Source organism: Pteropus alecto, unplaced genomic scaffold, assembly GCF_000325575.1.
Source record: "Pteropus alecto unplaced genomic scaffold, ASM32557v1 scaffold277, whole genome shotgun sequence".
Taxonomy (NCBI): Eukaryota; Metazoa; Chordata; class Mammalia; order Chiroptera; family Pteropodidae; genus Pteropus; species Pteropus alecto.
In genome coordinates this window covers 53,543-60,277 of record NW_006439194.1, presented here as the reverse complement: position 1 = coordinate 60,277, position 6,735 = coordinate 53,543, and the positions used below count along the sequence as shown (strand labels likewise).

General features: G+C 36.5%; 1 pseudogene; it reads left to right on the top strand.

The window, feature by feature from the left end:
* Positions 1-5,062: 5,062 nt before the first annotated feature.
* LOC102893595 lies at positions 5,063-6,228 on the top strand (annotated as a pseudogene).
* Positions 6,229-6,735: the final 507 nt, after the last annotated feature.

Sequence of the window (6,735 nt, the reverse complement as noted above, 5' to 3'; positions counted from 1 at the left end):
GTCTGACCCACAATATCAAGGAACTCACTAGCAGGTAAACTGGTGCTAGAATGTGATCTTGTTAGCCACGTAAATAAACTTGATTGTTTTTCTTTTTCAAAGGATAACACAGTCAAGCACAGCAGTGATAGCAGCCAACAGGAGCATGCTGTTTCTCTGTGGTCTCCTGTGAAATCTGGTCACTTCTCAGCATTAAAGAATCTCTATGAGACACACTGATGGTGAGCCAGCCTCCAATCTGGGGACTCTTGTCTTTCCGGTCATTTCTTTGAAGCATCTAGAAGGCATCTCTCTCCACAGAATCAGTTTCCACTTATCAGAAGTGTAGGAGTATAAAACAAACTTGTCAGATGGCTCATTTCAATGATTTGCTTTTATTCTCAATTTGTTTCTGTTTCTAAGCTTTTGAGCTTTTCACCAATCTATAAGCAACATCTTGAAAAGGTCAGGTGACCCACGAATCTAAATACCTCCACCTAGTATGAACTTAAGTCTGTTTTTTGCCCCCTGAGGAGTCCAATCTGTTCTTTAGTATCTCAAAATAGAGATTTTAATGCAACAATAAATACACAATTGATTCCCTCAAATATTGTCATTTTCACAGCTAATTCTTGACATATATTTTGAGTTTTGTAAAGAAGGAAGAAAAAGTGGCAATAAACTTTATTGGTAAAGGTCAATATTATATAAACAAATAATAATAGCCAAGCTTAAGTCCCTAAATTTATAAATTATATTAAATTTACAAGCTTATATCTTAATTCCTTTTCTTGGGAATGAGAAATGCTCTTTTAAATGAGCCAGTAAATGTTGGTAACATAGTTATCTAAAAATGAAAAGAAAAATCTTATGAAAATAAATAAAGACCTCTGCAAGAACTATCTGATTCCATTAGAAAGAGCAATATAATAATAATGGGTATACCAGAAGAGAGGGAGAAATGTACAGAGAATATATTTGAATAAATAATTGATAAGAATTTCCCAAACCTATGGGAAGAATTGGATATTTAAATCCAAGAAGTTAATATAACATTTTATTATCTCAATCCAAGTAGTCTTTCTCCGAGGCCATAATATTAAAACTGTCAAAAATTAATGACAAAAAAAGAATTATCAAGGCAGCCAGGGGAAAAAAGAGTGTAAATTTATATCTCATTGGATTATCATGAGATATTTCAGCATAAATTCTACAACTAAGAGAAAGTAGAATCAAATAATAAAAATATTGAAAGAGAGAAATCAACAGCCAATAATAATATATCCAGCAAAGGTATCCTTAGATATGAAGGAGAAATGAAGGCTTTTCCAGACAAAAGCTGCAGGAAGTTACCACCACAAGACCTGCATTACAAGAAATGCTGAAAAGTGCTCTTCTATCAGAAATAAAAAGACAAAAGGATAGGAAACTGCAAGTAAGATAAATAACAGACAGAAGTAGGAAATTGATACCCTTGTTCAGAAGAGGGTATTAAATGCTTACATCTAACATAAACGTTAAAGGAGGTAAAAAATTACTTTTAAAAAAGTGGGAAAAGTTACTATTCTTAAAAATAAACTCACAGCATAAAAGTGATAAATTGTGAGCATAAAGGGATAATTTGTGACAACAAAAGTATAAAAAGGGAACAGGGAGAGAACTAAACTTGCACAGGTGAATGGCTATACGATGCAATCAGAATAAAAAGAACTGTTGTACATGTTACACTTTTTTTGCAGAAACCTAATGGTAATTTCCAAACAAAAATCTAGAACTTAGGCGAGTAACAAAAGAAGAGATAAAACAAAGGAAAAAATATTGAATACCACCAAACTAAAATAGTAGAGAGAAACACGCATGAAAATAACTTTTTCTTAGTTTCTTCAAATAAATATTTATCGCTTTCATCTCGTTATTGTAGATAAAAATATTTTATATTCATTAAAATGTAAATTTATTGTGGTCTAATTCATGTTACCAAAAAAAAAAAGCATAGACAGTACTTTCATTTAATTTTCACTTAAACTTTATTCAAATTACTATATATAGTTAGTATCTGTTGTCTACCTTAGAAATTTTCAAGCCTTTCTTAAACAATGACCCTAAATGTCCTGAATTTTTTCCATGAAAAAGTAACAACCTACGATGATGAAACTCTGTTTTCTTTGAACCAAACTTCCAACTTCTTTAGCCACAAAATACTTTTGTAAAACAGTACCCTTTATTAATATATCAGACAAAATCAATTTTAAGATAAAAAGGTAACAAGAGACAAAGATGGATACTTCAGTGATAATGGGGACAATACATCAAGAAGACATAACACTAATTAATGTATATATACCCAACCTGGGAACACCGAAAGACATAAAGCAATTACAACGAGAACTAAAGGGAGAGACTGACGAGAGTACAATGATAGTAGGGTAATTCAATATCCTGTTGACATTAATGGATTGATCCTCTAAGAAGAAAAATTAGTTGAGGAATTATCAACCTTAAATGACAAATTAGAACATATTCAACCCTCTTTCTGCTTTCATAAAATGATTGTACTTGTAAGTCATTTGTGGATAAGACACCTGTCACTCAGAGAAGGATGCCATTAAAGGACAATAGCACTATCAGTGCATTACTGCCAAATTTCCCTGCTCAGGTCACTCTCCTTTCAGGAATTCCTTATACTCTTGGATGGTCTTCAATTTTGTGATTCTATGAGATGACTCGAATTTATGAAGAACGACTATACCAGCTGCCATTGTTTCATCCTTAGGTCTCTGTGAGCTCTGGTCAGGTCTCTGACAGTCTTGGTTGGCTAAAACTAAGACCACTGTCAGAGAAAACAAAATTCATATACTTCAATTTTCAAGTAGGATGATATTAATACCAGTTATTTACTTCTACCTCAAGATTGTAAAAGAAGGCAGTGTTAAACATAATTATAGAATATATGAACTGCGTACCTGGAAACAGAGCTAGTTAATAAAATCAACGCTCCTCGGTTCTAGATGATGATGTGTGTCCATCTGAGGGCCAAATAATAAATATAAGACCTCGAACGATACAAACAGAGACAAATGAAAATAATACAACATATCAAAAATTGAGGATGCAGCCAAAGAAGTGATAACCGAGAAGTTTATAGCATCGCGGACCTGCCTCCAAAAACAAGAAAAATTGAGGAGGGAAAAAAAATGGTATACATGACGAAGGCTCTGTTCGACAAGAGCACCAATTTTAGATAAGTAGCCCTCAGGGTTGCCCTAAGCCTTACAAAGAGGCAGTAGGCCTGGGGACAAGGATCGCAACAGCCACATAAGACCAGGGAACACGAAAAAACTTAGGGAGAATCTAAGAAATCACCTTGCAACGGTAGAAGGTAGGATGGGGCGAGGACACCAGCCTGCCCAGTCCTGAGTGGCTAAGTGGGACAGAGGCTATGGCAGTGGCAGCCACAGACACTGCTTAAAGGGGCCGTGTCTGTGAGAAGACTTCTCAGTGACAGACTGACTCGCTCTGAGCACCAGTGCCCGTTCAGCTGTGCAGAGAGCACCAGGGATTTATAGGAGGACACTGAGTTGTCAGACTGAGGGAGTAAGTGAGATTCACTCTGTATAGAAGTGCCAGTGGGATACATATTCCTCTGCTGAGCCCTTCCCCATTACAGTGAGCAGACTGTGTGCAATCATAGTGGGAGATGTCACGGAACTGGATAACAGAGATTGCTCTGCCCAGAAGATTCCTTGAAACTCTACCTCTCCCAATTCGTGGCCCCACCCAAGCCAAATCCAGGTATATCCTCACTTACTCAAGTGCCCTTTGCTGAGCAGTAGCTAGACTCACCTTGGTGGCAGCTGGCTTTGGTTTTTTGGTGTGGCCTTTTGAGGCAACTTCAAGCACAGCACCTGTGGATTGCTTACTGATGCTTAACAGGTCGCCCTGTGGGGAGGGGTACAGGATTGGGCTAAATTTGGCCTGCAACTGAACTCCACTCTGGACTGTGCCACTGGACATCTTCTACACAAATCCACACTAGTAAGACAGGGAGACTTATGAGCTTTGCTAAGTACATAGAAACAGAACCAGAAAGGGAGCCAAAATGGGAAGACAAAGAAGCAGGAACCATATGAGAGAACAGAACAGAGACCTAGAATTAATGAAGTCAAGCAATCTAACAGATGCAGAGTTCAAAACACCGGTTATGAAGATGCTCAATTAACTTGTGGGAGGTGTAGATGAATTCAGTGAGAACTTCAACAAAAAGATAAAAATCATAAGAATGGAAATGGAAATTATAAAAGAGAACTACTCAGAAATGAACACATTATCTAAGATGAGAAGGATATTAAATGGAATAAACAAAGTGAATAAAGAAGAGGATCAAATGACCTACATAGAGGATGGGAAAGTCAAGGCCACTCAATCAGAATGGCAAGATAAAAGAAGTCAAGACTATAATAATAATTTAAGGAGCCTATGGTATACTATTAAAGGTAACAATATCCATGTCATAGGAGTACCTGAAGAAGAACAAAATGTTCAAGAGAAAGAAATAAAAAAAATCCAAATTGAGAAAGAAGAACTCAAATTGTCACTTTTTGTCAGCTGACATGATTCTCTATATAGCAAACCCTAAAAATTACACCAAAAGACTATTAGAAACAATAAAATGCAGTGATGTTGCAGGAGACAAAAAACAATGTACCAAAATCTGTCATGTTCCTATATACTAGAAATGAAATAGCAGAAAAAGAAAGGAAGCAATTCATTCCATTTCCAATTGCAACAAATGAATAAAATACCTAAGAATAAACTTAACAAGAACTCAAGGACCTATATACTTAAACTACAAAACATTGTTGAAAGAGATTGAAGAGGAAACAAAGAACTGAAAAGATATTTCATATTCATGAATTGGAAGAATTAACATAGTTAAAAGGACCATTTACTAAAAGCAATATATAGATTTAATGCAATCCCCTTGAAAATCTCAAAGGCATTTTCCAAAAAGAGAAAAAAGATTCATCATATTTGGAGCTCTCAATCAGATGGACCCAGAGATGCTTCTGGAAGTAACGACATGATGGCTGCCCAAGGAGAACCCCAAGTTCAGTTCAAACTTGTATTGTTTACTGATGGTGGGGCTAGAAAAACTATATTTGTGAAATGTCTGCTGACTGGTGAATTTACGAAGTATGAAGCTACCTGGGGTGTTGTGGTCCACCCTGGTTGTCATGTTCCTATATACTAAAAACAAAATATCAGAAAAAGAAATGAAGCAAACCATTCCATTTGCAATTGCAACAAATGAATAAAATACCTAAGAATAAACTTAGCACAGGAACTGAAGGACCTATGTACTTAACTACAAAACGTTGTTGAAAGAGATTGAAGAAGACACAAAGAAATGAAAAGATATTTCATATTCATGAATTGGAAAAATTAACATAGTTAAAATGACCATTTACCCAAAGAAATATAGAGATTTAATGCAATCCCCTTTTAAAATCTCAAAGGCATTTTTCAAAAAAAATAGAACAAATATTCTTCACATTTGGAGCTCTCAATCAGATGGACCCAGAGATGCTTCTGGAAGTAACGACACGATGGCTGCCCAAGGAGAAACCCGAGTTCAGGTCAAACTTTTATTGTTTACTGATAGTGGGACTAGAAAACCTATATTTGTGAAATGTCTTCTGACTGGTGAATTTAAGAAGTATGTAGCTACCTGGGGTGTTGTGGTCCCCCCTGGTGTTCCACACCAACAGAGGACCTATTACTTTCAATGCATGGGACATGGCTGGGCAGGAGATTTGGTGGACTGAGAGATAGCTATTACATCGAAGTCCAGTGTGACATTAAAATAGTTGATGTAACATCAAGAGTTACTTACAAGAACGCGCCTAACTGGCATAGAGATTTGGTATGAGTATGAGAAAACAGCCTCATCATGTTATGTGGCAACAAAGTGGATAGTGAGGACAAGAAAGCTAATGCAGAATCACTTGTCTTCAAATGAAAGAAGAATCTTCGGTACTATGACATTTCTGCCAAAAGTAACTACAACTTTGAAAAGCCCTTCCTCTGGCACGCTAGAAAACTAATCGGAGAACCTAACTTGGAGTTTGTTGCCATGCCTGCTCTTTCTCCACCAGAGGCTGTCATGGACCCAGCTTTGGCAGCACACTTGAGCATGATCTAGAGCTTGCTCAGACAACTGCTCTGCTAGATGAGGATGTCAGCATCTGAGAAAGTGAAGCAGGAGCTGAGTGTCAGAAGTCAGGTTTTATAGGCAACTGTCCTGTGATGTCAGCGGTGCATAGTGTTTGCCACTTTGTTCTATACCTAAGCAGAACATTTATCTAATCTTTGGGATGCTAAAGGAGATGACTGAGCTTCGGAGTGAATGTGGCAGTTAAATATACCTTCATTTTTTGGACCTGCATATTTAGCTGCTTTGGAAAGCAGCTGTTTCCTTATTGAGTTTCAAATACAAGACTGCTACATTCACATCCCAATACTCACTGGTGAAATCTCATTTGTTACTGTCCTTTGCATTCCTTTCCATTTAGAATCAGAATAAAGTTGTATTTCAATTAAAGAGAATACTAATCACATTGGTGTGGAACTACAAAAGACTCTGAATAATCAAAGCAATCTTGAGGAAAATATAACAAAGCTAGAGGCATCACACTCTCTGACTTCAAATTTTACTACAAAGTTACAATGATCAAACAGTTTGGTATGGGCAGAAAA